Source organism: Lissotriton vulgaris, chromosome 8 (genome assembly GCF_964263255.1).
Source record: "Lissotriton vulgaris chromosome 8, aLisVul1.2, whole genome shotgun sequence".
Lineage (NCBI taxonomy): Eukaryota > Metazoa > Chordata > Amphibia > Caudata > Salamandridae > Lissotriton > Lissotriton vulgaris.
In genome coordinates this window covers 76,124,730-76,146,060 of record NC_141696.1, presented here as the reverse complement: position 1 = coordinate 76,146,060, position 21,331 = coordinate 76,124,730, and the positions used below count along the sequence as shown (strand labels likewise).

Here is a 21,331-nt window from a genome sequence, read left to right as displayed (position 1 = left end):
ATAACAAAGCTTTGTTGAGCCATTATTGCTTGAGAAATGCTTTCACTTTGGGACTGATCCCCAGAATCCATAAATAAGGGTACGCCAAAGAGTTATTAAATTGCAGCTTATTGCAATAAATACAAAATAATAATTATGTGCCCCGACAATCTCACCTGTTCTCCTGGTAATTGCCTCTTAACTAAAGAAACCATGTTAAGGTCCGTTCGTTGTTTAAAAAGATATTCTCCTTGAAAGAAACCCTCAGCGCTGCTTCGTTCGTTGTTTGGTTGTTGTCCCGGTAACTGTGAATTGCAACTCCTAAGATGGCCGCTACGCGGGGTCACGCAACGTGACCTTGCGTGAATACATCATCGAGATGATTACGAAGCTGGCGCGATTGTTTGTACGCGCAGGAGCAGAGCGTGCATGGGTAGTTGTTTCGCGCAAGAGTAGAGCGCGCATGGAACTTTGGAGACGCCTTAAAAAATGCAGGCAGCGCGGTAGTAAGTAACTTCTCGTTCTCTTGTTCAAATTAAAGCAAAGTCAATCAAAGTCTCAAAACGCTGGGGTTAGGGGGAAGGGGTTAAAATAATTACCCATTTGAGGCTATTTTCTTTCCTCTGTGAAGTTTTCTTAAACGACGTGGTTTCTTTTCTTTCTTTTCCAAGAGATGGAATGAAAAAAAAAAAAAATAATCTTCAGGTAATCCCGATTGTCGCCACTTGAAAAGTAGAGGTGGAGGCAAGGTTCTTGAGCAGGAGTTTATTAAGATACAGGCAAGAACAGGTGGTGCCAGGAAGCACAACTGTACAGCAACGAGTCAGGCAGCAACTGACTCTACAATCAGAATACATACTATGTCATACTAAGTCATAAGCATTCTAAAGGTAGGCTCGCACCAACACGAGCCTTAAAGGAAAACACAAAGGAAATAAAGAACGATACAACACCAACATTCTTGAAATAATATGGGGATTCTTGGTAACAATATGGCTAACCTTAGCAGAATAGTATGTCCATACTTGAAATATATTGAGCTTTATCATCAAAAGCCCAGCTATCCTGTGATCCCATCCATACATCCATAATATACTGTAGGGATTACTGGCCACATTCTTTTTTTCCTGGCATAATGGTAGCCTGCAATTCCATCCTCTGGGCATATGTGGAATCCCTGGGACATTGTTACACATCCTTCAGATATTGTGGCCATTCTTGGCCACATTCTTGCTGTCCCTCGCATATTAGTGACCCCTTCTGACCTACTGTGTACCTTCTTATCTACTCCTAATTGAAATTCACAAAGGCACTTGTCCTTTACATTCAGCCCAATTCGCAGAGGGCCTGAGTCAAACGTTACCTCCTCGTCCTTACCCTCGCTTCCCTTCATTATAAATTCAGGCCATCCTGCCACGCTAGACAGTGATTACCACGCTCATAATGACAAAATAAAAGTCCCTTCCCCATCGCCCATCCCGTCCTCAAGTTTTCAAAGGCTATTGTTACCCCGGCAGGCTTGTGTGGTGCTGCGGCAGCTTCGTTTTCGACACAGGAACCTTGTTGGAAGTTTTTGGGCATTTCAAAACTTGTTTAGCATATCTGGCACAGAGGAACTGGCCTGCCATGCTTTTCCCTGCCAGGAGAGGCTGAGGTGGTCCACAAGGCAGATGGCATTAGCCTGTCCTTGCTGAGTGGCATGAACTGAGTTTGGCCAGCTCAAAGTGGCTGGAGCTGCCCGTTAAGGTCATGGGAAGGACTCTGTAGCGGATGCACAAAGTCTGGAGAAGAGGAGCTCTCCTTCAGGACAGCACCTACCAGTAAAAAGGTAAGTGCCTCAAATAAGGTCACTTTATTTATTGTGCATGGTATTTTACAAATCAGTCTTTGTTTTTTCATTGGTCCAGTTGGGAGATCTTTCTGATTGGAGACAGTGGGGGACTGTCCCATTGGGATTGGTTCTTTCCCTAGTAGATGTGATCTCACTTCCTCTTGTCATTGTGTTGTGAGGATGGTGAGGAAAAGATCTGCAAAGAGGAGGCACATTTGTCCTTTTCAGAGGATGAGGACTCTCTTCCTACTAGAAGAGGCAGGACGCGGAGTCCCCTGAACCTCCAGTCTTCATTTCTGCTGCTGAAGTGCAAGGTATGGCTGATGCAGCAGTTTCTAGTGCTTTGGATGAAAGGACTAAACATAAGCCCAAGGATAAAGAGCATGCTGGTGGTGCTGGTGTTTCTCCTTCATTGAACTCCTTTGCTTCAGGGACAGATGCACCTTCTAACTCTTCAGGCAAATATGTGCAGAGGGACGAGGTTCCTGACATTCTGCAGCATATCAGACAGAACCTGGAGCTCTCTCCTTTTCCTTTGCATGAGGCTTCAGATGGTCATTTTTTGCAATATGTGAAGCCTCCAAATTTCACCATGCCTTTTCATGGAAGGATAAACAACCTGATTACAGGAGAATGGCGAGAGCTAGACCATTCGGCAGTGCCACTGTTTTTACAGAAGCTCTATTCATTGGAAGAGGGAAAAGATTCACTTCTGCACAACAATAAGTTTATGCCATTTTGGCCACGTTGATTGACAGATTAGCTGTTCATCCAGAGGACTGTTTGGATGCAACTGGCAAACAAAGTGGAGACTATTTTGTAGAAAGATTTCTCAGTGGATAATACTTAGTCCCTCAAAAGCTGGCATCTATACGGCCTGTGCTGCCCAATATTTAGTCGCAGATTTCTTTTAATTGTCCCTGGCATTTCAGGAGGAGACTGACTGTTCTGAGCTTCTGGTGGACATGGAACAAGAGGTCGTATTTTTAGCAAAGGTTTCTTCAGATGACCCGAAAGCCTCTGCTACGATTAGGGCATTTGTATTTATGTCAAGAATAAAGCTATGGATGAGAGATTGGGGAGCGGACTCTTCGGAAAAAGCAGTTCATCTGAAAATGTCTTTAGAAGGGAAGATGATGTTTGGTGAGCGGCTAGATGCTATGATCACAAAGGCTTTTAAGGATCAAAAAGACGCTGCCCCTTATAAAGGGAGATCTTCAACCATTCAGAACTATGAGGGAATCCTTCCTATAGTTCGAGTAGGAAGGAGTCCAAGCCTTACTCTGATCATCACAGAACATTTCAGCCAAAAAGTCGGCTTCCAAGGCTGATTCGAAAGCTCAGCAGTGTCCTGCTAAATGGAAATCTTGACAGTTATGGGACTGGAGCCACCTATCCAATCGGAGGCACACTTTCCTGGTTCATCAAAGCATGGGAAAACAATGTGTCCGATCGATGTACATTGAATACCGTCAGGAATGGCTATCTCATAGACTTTTTCAAATTGCCTATTGAATGGGGTAACATCCATACTCCAGTCCCACAGACTCCAGCAAAATACCAGGGGCCTCATTTATGAAAAGTGACGCATCGCTGCGTGAAAACAGCGATGCGTCACTTTTCAATGCGCACTCCTTGCGACATTCCTGATGCGTCATATTTAATGTATGACGCATCATGTCGCAAGCAGTTACAGATACGTCAGTATTTCTGACGTATCTGTAAGCGCAAAAGTGACGCATTGCTTGAGTATGTCACAAAAGTGACACAACTCCAGCAATGCGTCCTTTCACATGGGGAAAGCCCCATGTGAAAGGGCTTGCGTCAGTCTTATGCCTGCTGTTAGGCAGGCGCAAGATTTTGACGCAACAGCGTCCTAAAAGTGACGCAGTGAAATCTCATAGATTTCACTGCGTCACTATTACGAGGCTTTTTGCGGGGGAACGCCCCCTCTGCATACATTATACCTGACGCAGGTATAATGTGGCGCAGGGGTTTAAAAAGTGACGCATCTACTTAGATGCGTCACTTTTTAAATATGGCGCAACAAGGCGCATGTTTTACGCCGCCGATGCGTCACAAAAAGTGACGCATCAGCAGCGCAAAACTGACGCAAGGCCTCATAAATGAGGCCCCAGGGACTGCGGATGGGATCCAAGCTAGGGGTGAGCGGGAAATCCGTTACGCTCGCGGATTTAGCGGACTTTTGGGAAATCCGCAATCCGCGAATTTTGCGGATTTCCCGCAAAATCCGCAAAAAAAATCTGCGAACGTAACGGGTTCAAAAGTTGAACCCCCACTCATGCAACTATTTTACAATGGCGCCAGCAAGCTGCCAGCGCCGTTGTAAAATAGTTACAAAGTTACCTTGCACAGGAGCCACTAGATAAAACGAAGCAGGTGCTGCTTTATTTTATCTAAGTGCTTCCTGTGCAAGCTAACTTTGTAACTATTTTACAACGGCGCTGGCAGATTGCTGGCGCCATTGTAAAATAGTTGCATGAGTAGGCTCACTCAAGGGACCCCTGCGCCCTTCGGGGCGATTGCATAGTAATAGCACACACATGGTCGCTCGAACTAGTTGATGCTCAAATTCAGTGACTCATTCATTAGCACAAAAACAATCGTGAGCGTCGTCGAGGCTGGACAGGTGTGCCTTCTTCCCAAATCTACAGTGGAAAATCAGCTGTGATGCTGGATAGGCTTTGCATCCTTGACTTTCACAAGCGCAATACCCGTGCTGTTCCTGTGACCAGGAGCTTCTTTCTCTTCATCTGCTGAACTGATCTTTCTCTGACCTTTTATTCACACAAGAGGCACATATCCTACTGGGCACATTGTGTTCGCACGGGTTTCTGCAAGTTCGCGAGGGTTTTGTACAATTTCGCAATTTGCGAAATTGTACAAAACCCTCGCGAACTTGCAGAAACCTGTGCGAACATAAAAAAAAAAATCCGCAAGGATTCGCAGATTTTACGGATTTTCGCAATCCGCTAATTCGCAAATCCGCAAATTCGCGGATTGCCAATCCGCAAAATCCGCTCATGCCTAATCCAAGCACTTAAAACAAAAGAGAGCAATTGTGTGAGTTCCTGTGTTAGAAAAGGGAAAAGGAACTTATTCCATCTTATTCCTTCTGCAAAAAGCATACAGAAAATTCAGACCGGCCCTGCACCTCAAGAGAGAAAATGGATGGGTCAGAACAGTTCATTTCAAAATGGCGACTCTTCAGTCCATAATACGGATAGTGAATGTCTAAGACTATATGACGTCCATAGATCTTCATGACACCTATCTGCATGTACCTATGGCAGAGGAACATCAAAAGTGTCTACAGTTCACTTCCGATAATTAACATTTTCAGTTCGGAGTTTTGCCATTGGGCCTGAAATCAGCCCCACGATTGTTTACAAAAATCCTGCCACCATTGGTAGCATTGATTCAACGTCAAGAAATGTTTCTTCAGCTGCATTTATACAATTGGATGACTCATGCTTCATCCAAGGAATTGATGCAGCAGCATACAGCAGCAGCGTACAGACATAGGCCTAGATGCATCAAACAGAATTACATTCGCAAACGGTGCAAATCGCAATTTTTGGCCGTTTGCGAATGCAATTGACTACTTTGGAATGCATCATGCATTACGCAATTTTAGGAATCGCAACCATGTTGCGATTTCTAAAATTGCGATTGTATTTAAGAAATCGCAATTTGAGATTTCTTAAATGTAATGCATGATTAATTTTCATTTGCGAATTCGCTATTTGGAAGGGGTAAATTAGCATGAAGTTAAACTTCATGCTAATTTACCGAAAAGTTGCATATTTGAAAGTTTTAATTTACACACACACATGTCCTTGGGTCATGTGTGTGTGTAAATTGCACTATTTCAGAAGTGCAGGGAGGGGTTCTTTGGACCCCCCCTGCACCTTTGAAATTGCATTCACATTTTGCGAATCGCAATTTGAAATTCGCAAAATGTGAATGCCTTCCCATTCATTCCTATGGGCCTTTTGGCCCATAGGAATGAATGGGAAGGGTTGTCCTTAATTGCAATTCGCAAATTGTGAATCGCAATTAAGGAAAAATACCGAATCGCAAAAAATATTGCGATTTTCTAATGCATTGCATTTTGCGTTTTCTTAATTGCGATTCCTTAATTTTCACAATTAAGAAATCGCAAAATATTACAATGATGCATGTGGGCCATAGTTCTGGCCGTTTTGCACTGACTCAGTTTTCTAGTCAATTCCCTTCCTGGGATCTCTCCTTGGTTCTTGAAGGATTGATGGGAACAATCTTTTAACCTTTGAAGAGCATAGATATTAAGACATTAATGTTGCAGGGATTCTGTACATATACAGAACTATGCACAGCAAAACGGGACCCCAGTGAATAGGGGTGTACCAACATACCACATTAGTACCCAAAATCCCAAACCGACTAGCCTTAGTGTCTCATTCATTCTCCATCTACAGCAATGTTACCAATGATTAGACAACCCACAACACGTCACTCTCTCTTGGGAATCGAGGGAGCCAGACAACTCTTTCGCTCACTCCCTCATACTTGTCCACAATGCGAGTAATCTGAGACCCTGCATAGTTTCAAATTTTTATTTTAACTAACGCGCTCTATGGTACAGTACACGTGCCATTACTAGCAGCAAAATGCATAAACACAATATAGTCAACATTTTCACAATTCCATAGAATACAAACAGCAATATCATTTTATAAAGACCGTGGAAAAGGACCAAAAGAACTAACCACCCTCCCCGTGGTAAGAAATAGTTTATTATAAAAAAGAAGACCTCTGGGCTTTGTCAGCAGACCCCATACCTCAAGGCTTAGAAGAAATGTTCACATCTCAGGACAAGTGTAATGAAGCACAATACACCAAGGGCAAGTGAAGTGAAGCCACACAGCTCACTAAAATAACTGACACATAGATTAACATAAAAACCTCTAGGCTTCTAATGACAAAGTTCTAAAACAGAATAGAGGAGAACAGCCCTCACAAAGAATAGATAAGCACAAGTAAAACCAAATCAAGATATTACACACCTTTCCCCTTTACACAATTATTTTAAAACAAAGTCATGAAGAGACACAGGAATATTCTTCTTGCGACAACCTCTGCATAATACAGTCTTTTCTATGTCTCTTTCATCACGAACCTTGGGTGTAGGTGTTACAAGAACATTTTTGTTCAAAGGAGCAATCCTACTTAGATTCCAAATAGGACCATCACTTAACTTGACAGCATTATCAAAACATTTTCTGATAATAAAAGGAGAAGAATATTTCGAATAACCACAGGTTTTCTTCGGTAAACAAACTTTTACTCTGTCACCCACTTTGACACAAGTGTGCAAAACAGCATTCCTCTGGTCAAAATAATTCTTTCTCTTTAAAACCGTTAATCTCTGAGGATTGTTATGGTTATCAGATAAACCCACACACAGAGTTATTTTAGACTCTGAGATATGACATTTGTCTCTCATCCATGGTTGAAACAGATGAGTATTGGGACACCGTCCTCAAAACAGTTCAAAGTGCACTCTACCAGTGGTGGAATGAGGTGTCAGGTGATAGATCCTCACCCGTCCAATAATTTCTAATTTCCAGTCCTTCCCTTGAGAAATGGCTATTTGTACAGACTCCTTGAGAACTCGATTGAATCTCTCTACCATCCTGTTAGTTTTGGAATGATAAAGAGAACACCGTTTGTGCCTAATCCCATTCCTACTCAAATACTCTTCTATTTCTTTCGAGACTAACTGGACCCCATTGTTGGTCAAAATAGATTCAGGAAGACCTTCCCTAGCAAAAATGTCTTCCAGAAATGTAATAACATCTTTGGTTTCAGTACTCTTTACAATTTTAATTTCCGGCCATCTGGAAAACATGTCAACTAAAACCAACACGAAATGTGGACAAGATGAACTAGAAATGGCTCCTAGAAGGTCTAGGGCAATTTCTTCCCAGCATCTGGAGGGTTCCTTGCGTATTACCAAGGATTAAGTTCTAGTTGTTAATGTTTTATTGCATGCATTACATGGTGTACAACCTCTCACAACACGCTCGACTTGGAGATCAATGCCTGGCCACCACAAATGCATCCGAATTCTTTCTTTAGTGTTTGAGACACCAAGATGTCCTTGATGAGCCTGTTGAATGATCTTTGGCCTGACACAGGTAGGAGGTACAAGTTTTGTACCTCTCCATAAAATCCCTGAATTGATAGATAACTCATCACGGACATTCGAAAACTGGCAAACATCTTCATCCAGGTTCTTCATACTTTTCCAACCTTCCGTAATCAATTCAGATACCTTTACCAGAACTGCATCCTTACTCAAAAAATTCTTCCACTCATCCTCACTTACAACTTCAGTGACAACTTCGCATACTTTATACTCATCATCATCCCACAGATCACCTATATCCTCGGAATCTACTTTCGCATTACCTGAACCAACCGAGAAGGACAATCAGACACCTTGTTCTCAACGCCAGGTATATAACACACTGTAAAATCATAGTCCCGAAGGGCAATGATCCATCTGCAAATTCTTGATGAGACCGCATCAGGATTCTTTTTTAGTAAAGAGATTTTTTAAAGGCTTGTGATCTGATCGAACAATAAATGATTCCCCCATAATTTTTTTTTACTTCCTAATAGCCCAAAAGATGCACAAAGTTTCTTTCTCAATAACAGAATACGCATTTTCTGGTCCCACAAGAGCTCTGGAAAGGAACATGATGGTCTTTTCATTCCCATCTTTAACCTGTTTGAGGACGGCGCCTAGCCCCTTAGAGCTAGCATCTGTGACCAAGATTGATTTGGCAGAAGAATCAAAACTGTGAAAGGAAGGGGCATTATTCAGAGCATTTTTGATGTCAAGAAATTCATTCCTACAATTGTCAGACCATACAAACGTTGTTCCTTTCTTCAAAAGTGTTCTCAAGAGGTGAGTTCTTGAAGCAAACTGGGGAAAAAAATTATTATAATATTCCGCCATCCCAAGAAAGCTGACCAACTCATCTCTGTTTTGTGGTTCAGAAAGATTGGTGATAGTTCCAACTAAATTATCTTTAGGCTTCACACCACTCTTGGTTAATTTGTGTCCCAAATAATCTAATTCATTCATATTGAACTTACATTTATTCTCTCTAAGTTTTAAACCACGACATTTGAACCTCAGCAAAACTTCCCTCAACCTATCATCATGCTCTATTTGGGACCGACCATGGGCCAACACATCATCTTGGTATATTTTGACACCTGGTATAGCCTGCAAGACATTTTCCATGGCTCTTTGAAAAATGGAAGCAGCCAAGTTGAGACCCAACGGGAGGAGGGTAAATGTATATGTCTCGAAGGGCGTAATGAAAGAAGTCAAATTACCGGAATCATCACCTATCTTGATCTGATGATATGCTGCCCTTACATCTAGTGTTGTGAACACTTCTGCACCCTCAAGTTGAGCCAACATCTCTGAGATATTAGGAAGCGGGTATTTATCAGCAACAACAGAATGATTGAGACTGTGAAGGTCAACACATAACCTAATCTCGCCGGAAGCCTTCCATGCCAAAACCACCGGAGCCAACCAATCGCTTGCCTCTGTTTCAACTATGATCCCTTCACTTATAAGTTTCTCCAATTCATTCCGCATTGGCTCTCTTAATGCCAAGGGCACACTGCGTACCTTGCATGATATTGGCACAGTATCAGGCTTGAGGACGATTTTGTGAGTATAGTCAGAGAGACACCCTAATTTCTCACTGAAGACAACCTTAAATTGAGATTTCAAATCTTGAATTTGAGTAATACCAACTACATCCTTGGTCGGACTATCCTTACCTGAGATCTCATCTACTATCAGGTTGGTCAAATGACCAGGAGAATTTACAGAGGCATTTCTCAGAACTATACAAAAATCAGCACCTGGAACCAATATTACACCTAAATCAGCCTTGTGTAACCAGCTGATAATACAATCTCCCCTACAGGATAGGTAAATTTTCCCAGTAGTGATCCTCCCTTTGTATTCAATCTCGCCCAAAAAATAACCAAAGAGTTTTATAGGTTGTCCTCCGTATGCCAAAGGTCTAATGTTAGGTTTGAACATTTTTACACTCTTACATAAATTAGAATCATAGAATGTTTTAGGAACTAAAGTAATTTTCGCACTAGAGTCAAATAGCATATTAACATTGTGAACATTCACTCATACACCATCTATTGGACTTTTGGATACTTTTCCAACAGAGTCCACACATTGAGTTAAAACTTAACCACAGTGGAGATCATCAGAATCAGAATCTGAAGTATGAATACTTCTTTTACCCGTTTGTTTTTCTTAAAATTCTTTGCTTTACATGCTTTAGTAAAATGACCTATTTTCCCACATGTTTTACATTTGGCTGAAAAAGCAGGACAAGATTTATCATTGGCCAAGTGGCCAACCGTATCACAACGAAAACATTTTAAATATGTCGTTTTTTTTTTATACGAATTAGAGGAATCATTAGATTTCGTTAGTACAACAAAAAAATCATTACTTTTGGAGGTGCTAGGCTTAGACATATAATGTACTTTTTCAGAATTAGTGCTACTTGAATTAGATTCTTTTTTTATAACTTCAACGCATGCAAGAGAATGTTCAAGACGTTTAGCAATCATGAATATTTCATCTAACTTAGGATCATCTTTTTGCCATAATTCATCTTTTATTTTATCTATATTACAACCCAACATAAATTGGTCGAGGATGCGTTCCTCAAATTTGCAGGTAGCAGCCAATTTACGTAAGTGAGTAATATATACTTCAACTGACTTTTGTGGAAGTTGCATTCTTCTTCCAAAATGGTATCTTTCTAATACTGTACTTAGTTTTGGAAGAAAATGATTGTTTAACTTTTCAAGACAGATCCCAAATTCATTTAAACCATTAGCATCCTCATCACTAAGTTCTGGCAGATGTCCAAAAATGTCCTGGCCCTCTGAACCAAAGCAATGCATGAGAAGAGCAGATTTTCTCTCTGCACTCAGTGAAGTGACGAAGACTCTGGCATAATTAAGAAAAACATTTTTCCATTAAGACCAACGAATGGGAGGATCTCCCGGATCTGACAAAAAGAATGGAGCAGAGGTGACATTTTGCATTTTGAACAAGGAATTAAAACTCAAATGTAAAGAAGGTAAGTAAATGAATGAAATTAAATTAGAGTTAGCAAAACATTAAAAGTCAAATTCAACGAAGGTGTGTTCATCACCGTACAAGCATAAACACAATTAGAGATGTGTCAATCCACACGTAAAATACAAATAATTTGATGTTGCCAAAGCTTATTGTTTCGTGAGGTGTGTTTATCACTGTGTAAGCAGCAAAGTCTCTTGAATTGCCAAGGCTTGTTTGATAAAGTACTGTAAGGGTGGGACACCGTCCTCGAAATGATGAAAGTTGACAAGATGTGATAGAAAACTACAAAGTGGTCCCTAGATCTACTCCTTTGACTTTTGCCTCTCACTTTTGGAGTGCACAGGAAGTACAACCTTCCAGTGTTTTGGGGTATAGAGTTCTGCCCACTATGAAGTAATAATAATGGTCCTGTACTTTCACTAATAAATAAATTAGGCATTTGATTTATTTGCATCACATATTGTGTTGTCATGTGATTGCTTTGTATATCCCATTTTGTAATGAAAGGAAGCAAGGGAAGTGACGAGGTGGTAATGTCCCAATGATTTACCAGTAATTGCAGTACTCTGAGTTCTCATCACATTTGATTCCATTTATTACATCCCTCCCCATCCTCCCAATCCTCCTGGACCAACCAAAAATTAGGAGGAGTTCTGGCTTTGTAAACGAACACAAGCAGGAGACGGGGAAGGGCTTTTCTTTTTCATGATTAGTGTGGTAATAGAGTCTGGTGAGGCAGGATGGCCTCATTTTGAAATGAATGGAAGTGAGGCAAGAGGACTCACAGTCATGAAATTACTGGTAAGTAATCGGGGCATTTACTATTGTGGTTACAGGAATAAATCAGGGGTACTACTGTCTCTCTCCTTAAGAAGTCAATTCACAAAGGCATTTTTCATTTTGTGAAGTAACACTGTAGTAGTACTGTGTCATCGACTACTAAATGCAATTCACTAAGGTGCAGGCATAGATTTCTTTCAATGCCTGGTTTATCCGTTAGAACCAATTCAATGCCTTATTCACAAAGCTTCTGTCCTGTAGTACTCCTGCATTTCAGGAGTAAGCCATGAGTACAACAAAAGGGTAAGTCAGTTGCAACTTTCCCTCACATCTTCTCCAGTAGTATTACAGCAGCAACAGGCTCAAATCTACTGCAGCTAATACTTGGAGTAACAAAATATGGCCACTCGCTGGTAGTGCAAGGGAATCACATACAAAAGATGCCATTATATAATACTACTTTGCAAAAAAGAAGGTGACCCACACTTCTAATGGTTTAACACCATTCTATTTACGGTGAACAGATAAACAAAACTTAATATGTTTATCAAGGCGATTATTTGCGCCGTTTTTATTTTTCAAATTTTGTAGAAAAATTGTATATATATAATATTTTGCTAACCTTTCTTCAATTAAAAAATGAATATCTAACTAAAATCATTTTACTTTATATGGTTGTTATTCATTTAAACAAATCTTTAAAAAATGTGTAACATATTATAATACATTTGAATTAATGAAACTTTTATTCAAAATGCAATTTGTACTGCAGCACTTTTAAAATTCATATTTAAAATGTATTTACATTAACATTTAATTTACAAATATTTTAAATATTTTTTTAAACTTTAATGAACTTTTCAAACTGTCCCTATATATTACTATAGGGAGATTTCAGCCCTGACTGTGTAGGTCTGCTCCAAGTGTGTGGAAATACAATTGTAAAGCCACTAAAAGTAGGGTCTTTATGCTTGATTATGATATTTTACTGTCTCGGGTGGGGACATGTAAATCTACACTTTTTTGTAACTTTACAGTCTCAATGGTGAATATTCAAAAATAGTAACTAGACTCAAAAATGTAAGAGTAATCTTACACATGTTGTTTAGCTCACATTTAGTTTTACCTTTGTGAATAAGCCAATTAAGGCCACCATTAGGATGACGGGCGGACTTTGTCCGCCCGCCATCCCATCGGAAAAAGGGACTGCCCGCCATAAGGGCGGGGGTCCCGATGGTGGTATTAGGATGCGCCCGCCACAGTGGCAGGCGCATTCCTCATTTTTAACATTGTGGCAGGCGGTGCTCTATTCACCGCCCGCCACAATGTTAAAAATGCATGTATGCATTTGCATACACGAAGCGGCAGGCACCGTGTGGTGCCTGCTGCTTCTTGTATGCAAATGCTGGGGGGTTCCACAGGTACCCCCTGTGTGCACCCCCCAACTAAAAGTACTTCAGATCAGAGCTATAGAAGGTACAGCACCTCCTATGGCGCTCATAGGTATTGCAACACCCTAACATTTACTTTATTGTTAATAGAAATATAATTTAATTCATAAATAAATATTATTTTATTTCAAATATTTTGCTAACCTTTCTTCAATTAAAAAATGAATATCTAACTAAAATCATTTTACTTTATATGGGTGTTATTCATTTAAACAAATCTTTAAAAAAAGTGTAACATATTATAATACATTTGAATTAATGAAACTTTTATTCAAAATGCAATTTGTACTGCAGCACTTTTAAAATTCATATTTAAAATGTATTTACATTAACATTTAATTTACAAATATTTTAAATATTTTTTTTAAACTTTAATGAACTTTTCAAACTGTCCCTATATATTACTATAGGGAGATTTCAGCCCTGACTGTGTAGGTCTGCTCCAAGTGTGTGGAAATACAATTGTAAAGCCACTAACATAGGGTCTTTATGCTTGATTATGATGTTTTACTGTCTCGGGGTGGGGACATGTAAATCTACACTTTTTTGTAACTTTACAGTCTCAATGGTGAATATTCAAAAATAGTAACTAGACTCAAAAATGTAAGAGTAATCTTACACATGTTGTTTAGCTCACATGTAGTTTTACCTTTGTGAATAAGCCAATTAAGGCCACCATTAGGATGACGGGCGGACTTTGTCCGCCCGCCATCCCATCGGAAAAAGGGACTGCCCGCCATAAGGGCGGGGGTCCCGATGGTGGTATTAGGATGCGCCCGCCACAGTGGCAGGCGCATTCCTCATTTTTAACATTGTGGCGGGCGGTGCTCTATTCACCGCCCGCCACAATGTTAAAAATGCATGTATGCATTTGCATACACGAAGCGGCAGGCACCGTGTAGTGCCTGCTGCTTCTTGTATGCAAATGCTGGGGGGTTCCACAGGTACCCCCTGTGTGCACCCCCCAACTCTCCTTCACTCTGGGGGCCCGCAGGGGGCCCCCAGAGTGAAGACTGCATGACTTTCCGTGGCAGCGATGAGGCATTGTTTAAAGCCCATCATAATATAGCTGGCGGTGTCTAATAGACACCGCCACCAAATTAATCCTTTTCTGCCGCAAGGCGACTGGGGCGGAAAAGCGGCGGACGGTCTTTCCGTCCGCCGCAGTCCCCCCCTGCCATCCTAATATGGCGGGGGGAATTAAGGTACGGATGGCGGGCGGATCCTAATGGGCCCCTATGTCTTGACAGATAGAGTACTCATGATTAGCACGCTCACTGAATAATACTCAAAATAGGTATTTATACCCCAAAACTTTCAAAGTTCACTAGCCCCTACGTGTGACTATTTTTTGATGAGGCCAAGTTGGTTCCAATGATCAATAGATGAAATGCATTCTACAACAGTGTGTCCAAACTTGGATTTTCTACAACTGTCTCAAGTATCATTTGCATCTTCACAGTCTCAAAAAGTCATTGATTTTGAAAGATGTGATGCAAGTTTAGAATTTGAAATAAACAGTCTTTGAAGATTTTGGTCTGACACCACTTATTGATTCTAACCTTCTTACTCTCTTAATTGTGGGCTATAAGTAAAATGGGAGGAAAGGGAAACAGAGATCCATGTGTTTGCTGTAAAGTCTCCACGTTCCTTCTGAGTCAAGAAGGTTTCTACATTGTGTGAGTGAAGAGTACAGGATGTGAATTAGACATAAATTAATTTCAATTGGAGCCTTTGTGTGGGTTCTGAGAATTGGAAGTTCTCTGACCCTCAAGCCTTGGATCATCTACAACTTGAAGTAGTACAAGACAGGGAAGACTGAAGATCAAATTAGATCAGCTCCATGAAGACCTCAGAGCCTCACTTATTCCTCTGTATGACATGAAGTTTCTCTATGTTTTCTGCTGAGATGGTCCCGGCCCTTGGCATGTCAGACACATGTGAACCCTAGAGCCATTCTGATTCTCTGTGGTTGTCGAATCAGCAGTGGCATCAGCGACAGGGTGTTGGAGCCAACCGCAATCTACTTTAGCATTAACAAACAGCAGGCTTTAAACAATGGATGGGAAAACACAGCTGTTCCCTCCTTGCAGTACCTCTGTGCCTTCTGGTGGAATGCCTGCCTATTCACAGATTAAAAGGGTATTTAAGTTTTATTTTTACCCATACTATTCTTGTAAAATGTTTTTCTGAGGGTGAGATTAAGTAAGCAAGAACACAATCAAATAGAAATGGAAGTGTCGCCTTATATGTGGGGGCATACCTGCTTGCAAGGAGAGACCTGGCTTCTGGCTGCCTCTACAAATCCTTTAATGTACACATATGTTGACAGCGGACAATGCATATCTTTGATTTATTAATCTGAGGGAGGTGATAGAGCTACAACTGATGGAGCACATTTCCACCTCTCTTCTACAAATGCTCACACATCCTGCTACCCCAAAGCAATGCCAAGGGGCCGGCAAATAGCCCACAACTATGTCTACTTAGCCCAAAGCCTGCAGAGTCTATGCAGCATCATGGTTATGTCAAATATCGTCTAGTTGACTGTAGGTTTTCTGTTATTACCTTATGTGGGACAATATCTTTATAAGTGATACTTAAGAGATGAGATTAGGTAATTTGGTATTCCTATATTTTTCTGCCACAGGGAAACATCCTTTACAACGCACCCATTACATCGCACTACAGTTACAACGCAGTCATTACATCGCAAAATAGTCTTTACAACGAATGTCACTACAACAAAAGCATTACAACGCATACCATTACAATGCATACCATTACAACGCATAGTACCCCTACACTAGCCAAAACGTACCCTACTGTTGCACCCCCTGGAGTCAGAATAGTAATTTTTACCCCTACACTATCCAACACATACCCTATAATTGCACCCCTGGAGTTAGAATAGTTATTTTTACCCCTACACTATCCAACACTTACCCTTCTGTTGCACCCCATGGAGTTAGAATAGTAATTGGTACCCCTATACTATCCAATACTTACCTTAAATGCAATGTAATGGTATGCGTTGTAATGGTATGCATTGTAAAGGTATAATGTGATGTAATGGAATGCGTTGTAAAGGTAGTGTCTAAAAATGCGATGTAGTATCATGCGATGTAATGGAGTGCGTTGTAAAGGATGTTGCGATGCAAAAACTGCGTTGTAAAGGCATGCGATGTAAATGTATGCGTTGTAACGTCATACATTCCTGCCAACACACCAGCATTATATTGAGGGGTCCTGCAATGCCACACAGTCCTTCGGAGCCTTATCAGTCACACGTAGGTCTGCATCAAGGCCAGGTAGGCCATGCACATTTTACAGGGTATTTGTGGGGTCTTTTATCCTAATACGAGCCAAAGGGGGAGATTAATGAAAACGTCACGCAGCGCAGTGTCATCTTGCTGCGCTGCACTGCCTGACAGGGAAAGGGCAGAAATGTGCCATATTTAAAAGTATATTGCACATTCCTGCCATTACCCCTGTGCAGGCCCCATTTGTGCTGCCTAGCGCCAACGCAGGAACCCTTGCACCAGTGTGCTTCAATAGTGATGGCTTTAGTAATAAATTCTATATTCTGTCAGGAGATATAACGCATTGTTCCAGTGCTAGATTCAAAGGTTCTAACACTGGATCACTTTTGCCAGCAGGTTACCTTTTGCTTCAGTCTGCTAAAACTCAACTCAACCTGCCCTAATCAATGCCGATCCACAGACAGGAAGACTGAGTTCACAGCGCAAACTGCCCTTCTGCTGCAGGTATCCATCAGTGCAGAGAGCTGATTGCCAGCCTTGTCTGCATCAGGAGGTAATCATCCTAATGTAGAGTCCACTGTGCTGCTGAAACCTTAATCCTGTGCAGAGCAACATCATTGTCTCTCTGCCTACATTTTGTGGGTATTCATAGTATAAGGTTTGGGACGTTTTCTTGTGGTCTTGGGACAGTCTGTTTACAGGGCCATATCCTATGATAGTAGTGGGATACACCAATTATTATCCAGAACCACAGTTGGATAATCAAGTTACTCTTTGTGTGCACTTGACTCTATAAGGGCAGTCAGGGCGAACTCTACAGGTTAATAATGATTGGAACTTCATATGCAGAATGAAATAGCAAACCACACACAATAAATAAAAATTAATGCTAACTAGTGCTAATTCATCATAGACGAATACAGCTTTCATTTACAGATGAGTGAAAAGGGCAATTAAAAATATATCACACAAAGATAGCCAGGTGGTGCTAGGATGCCCTGGAAACTGAGCTAATTCCCTACATTTTTATAAATGATGCATGTTCCAGGTCCTAATTTTGCTATAGCATTGGCCTGTGGCCATTCTAATCTTATTGTGCGGTGCGTCGTCAGCTTGAGAAACGTCAACCGCAAAGGAACTTTTGTTACAGAGTTTCTAATCGCCCATGAGGTTCCAATCAATTGAAAACAGTTCAGAACAAAAATGATGTAATGTAGCAAATGTTTCTTGCTATGACAGAAACTTTGTTCAAATGGCAGCTGCCATGGCTGAAACCCCAGCTGCAGAGTTTCCAGTCTCTCAAAAATAGTAAAAAATCTTTCAACTCTGAGTTACACCACACAAACAAAAAGAGTCCCATTTGTAGTGTCTTGCAAGTTAACAATGACCGAACCCTTTTGGCTCCTGATGAACTCCATAGAGTTATGGCATCATGGCTAGAGTGGATCGCAGAGAAGGTTGCTTTAGAATGTTGAGTTCGTAGGTACACGCACACAAATAAAGACCGGCGATATCAAGCTCCGTGTGTGGCATTGTCATTGGCGGGAACCCCGACTGGGAAGACGCTACACCATCCAATATATATTAGGTTTTTTCAGTCTTCTGAAATCAACTGTGGCAGAGATACCAATGTGACTTGGGGTTTCCCCAAAGCATCACAATTTCTACCGGTAACTGGATTTATGAGGTCAAGAGCAACGTAAATTATTACTAAAGATACCTCTGGAAGCTTCGGGTTAGAGGCGTGGCCTAAACTGTTCCGGAATCAGAACATCACATATCCATAGACGCTGAACTCCCTCCAGGGTTGTCAAGGAACAGAACCACCGGGACCATCTTGAGCAGAAATCAGAGGGCAGACACCTTAAATGTATTGGGTGTTTTTCTCATTATAATCTTGCTATATTATCATAATAAAATCCAGTTTCACCCTTGGACTGCAGTAATAAATGTGTGAATGTGCATTATTTAGTACAGTTTCTTGGCTGGGGTGTGGGTTTTTGCTCTGCTGGTGGCAGTCCTGCTACTGGGATTACACTTGATTTCCTATTCACCAACATAATCAATCACTTTATCTAACTTCCAAGGCAGAAGACTTGTTCCCAGGGGCCGACTACAACCATGTGTTTTGGTTCAGGCATGTGCCAGATCTCCACATCAGTCCATCCCTAGTGCTCGTCATTGGAGACATGACAGATGCAAAAAAAAGTCAAACTGGACTCTGGTCAATTAAAGACTTGGTGTCAGATTACATACATTCTACATAGATCCAAGGTACTGGAGAGCACCAAGTGTATTGATGTCCACTGGAACCATGATGCCTTCAATATTCCTGACTTCCATCCACAGTATTTCAAATGACTGGAGGAAGTATTCTGCCCATTCCACTATATTTACCCTCCTCCCCCTCTGGAAATCACTCTTATCTGTGTGGATGCTACGCTTACACTTACCCCAGGTCCGAACAGATTCCACAATTTCTTTGGTATTCGCAACATAAGTCAAATGAGAACACTCTCCTCACTTGCTTTGCAAACTCATAGCAGTAACCTTTCTATATGGTTTGTCCACTCCCTACCTTTAAACATCTTCTCCTCATCTCCTGGAAGACGTTCAGTGATGGTTCAGTTATAGTTTATCTATGTGGCCTTCTACTCACTCTAGGAAGGTTGACTTGAACTTGGAGACTGGATGATTCGCCTGTGCTACTGCATCTTTGCCGTTGGCCATGATCATTTTACCTTTGTAAATTTGCAATTTAATGAGTGGCTTGTGGCTCGCGTATCTAATCCCAAATGACCCTGCTACAGTAATTCAGCCTGTGAGCTCCTACTATGAGTCCACACAAATACTAGTGCTGGTCTTCTCCAAATCCCCTATCACATCTGTTCAGATTAAAATGGATAGAGTTTCTTTAGGAGAAGCTGTTCCTCTGCCTCCTGGTCCTTTGTAAAATGAATCCCACACTGGAGGATTGAATAATATTGAAGCAAAAGTTAACAATGCAAATGGAAGAATTGACAGAGTATGCCATCTATTCACTCTGGCCGAGGACATCACACTCTGCTTTGGTCTTCCTCCATCTTTAATTTAGCTTACTGTACACAATGTTCTGGCACACGTATTGTTTCTGGCCAGAGTATTGTCATCTTGATCACAACCTTCAGGTACCTGTGAAAGTGAGCACTGTAGATGCCGTTTAGATTGATATCTCTGATTTCATCTCGCTTCATATGTAAAACCAATATCTTTTTTCATCCTAATTTAGTGCTCAGCCTGTACACCACTCTGGGACATATTTGTTTATATTAGACATGTATCTAGAACTTTATGAACATGACCATATGTGTGGTAAATTCCCATCTATAATAATGAGCTTTTGGTCAGTCCATGCTTTTATAAAGATTTATTCATGCAGATTAAAATATCCAAACAATAGCCCTCATGACTGAGCACTGCACCTCAGAGGACCTAGAATTTCTGTACACAAGAAAAGAAACACTTCAGCGGTGGACTGGATAGGCTGCACCTCGATCTCCAATCTTAACAAGTAAAGTGTTGTGCACAATTCTTCCTACACTGGCAGCCGGTTCGTGCCGCTGTTATCCAGATCAAATACATATAAACTATAAGAAGGCGCACCAGGAAAAAGTCCACATCCAATGTAAATTTCCAAATAGCTTCTTTATTATTATTCTTCAATATAAACGTTAAAATCCAGCCAACACGTTTTGTTCCATATACTCCTGGAACTTCATCAGGGCTGAAATGAATCACATAAAAAATAACATAAAAGACAACATATAACACTAACAAAATAAATACAGACATTTTACTGATAAAATGATCCACCAATTAAAATTTGAGAGGTAGATGGCTTCCAATTACAAGTTCCATAAGCACAGCACTTGTCATGGAAGTTGGGCCCATTACATAGGCAGGTAGAAGAAGAAACTCAAATTGAACATAAACAGATATAATACACAAGGGACACAAATATATATAAAAATATATATATGACCCAACAAAACAACAACATAAATGGCAAAAAAGTATATACCTAAACAATACTAACGATATATAGACAAATATGCACAATTACAATACATACATGAAATGGGAAAGAGCCTTGTATAAACAATGATTCACTATTCCCATATTCAAGCGCATGATTTACTGCGCATGAGAATACCATACAGAATTGTATTTATAGCTGCTGCTAATCTATAAACTCCCGCATCTACATAATCACATGTAGAGAATCTCACCTCAAAATAGTGTATAGTGAAGTCTTTCTGGAATTTGATAATCAAGTAGTGTATCCATAGTAATTTGGATGCAAAGTCCTCCACATTATGTGCTCCAGTTTTTAAAATCTCAAATTGGGAAACACCCTTCACAAGATAGTCATTACATCGCACTACCTTTACATAGCAGTCATTACATCACAACATCCTTTACATAGCATGTCATTACAACGCAGCCATTACATTGCATGTCACTACAATACATGTCATTACAACACATGTCACTACAACGCAGGCATTACATCGCAAGTCATTACAACGGATAGTACCCTTACACTATCCAACTCTGACCCTACTGTTGCACTCACTGGAGTTAGAATAGTAATTTTTACCCCTACACTATCCAACACTTACCCTACTGTTGCACTCACTAGAGTTAGAATAGTAATTTTTAGCCCTACACTACTCAACACTTACCCTACTGTTGCACTCACTGGAGCTAGAATAGTAATTATTACCCCTGTACTATCCAACACTTACCTTAAATGCAATGCAATGGTGTG

At 40.8% G+C, this 21,331-nt stretch overlaps 1 pseudogene; it reads left to right on the top strand.

Moving 5' to 3' along the window:
• The first annotated feature begins 2,775 nt into the window (after positions 1 to 2,775).
• On the top strand, positions 2,776 to 19,698 carry LOC147693433 (transmembrane protein 62-like; annotated as a pseudogene).
• Positions 19,699 to 21,331: the final 1,633 nt, after the last annotated feature.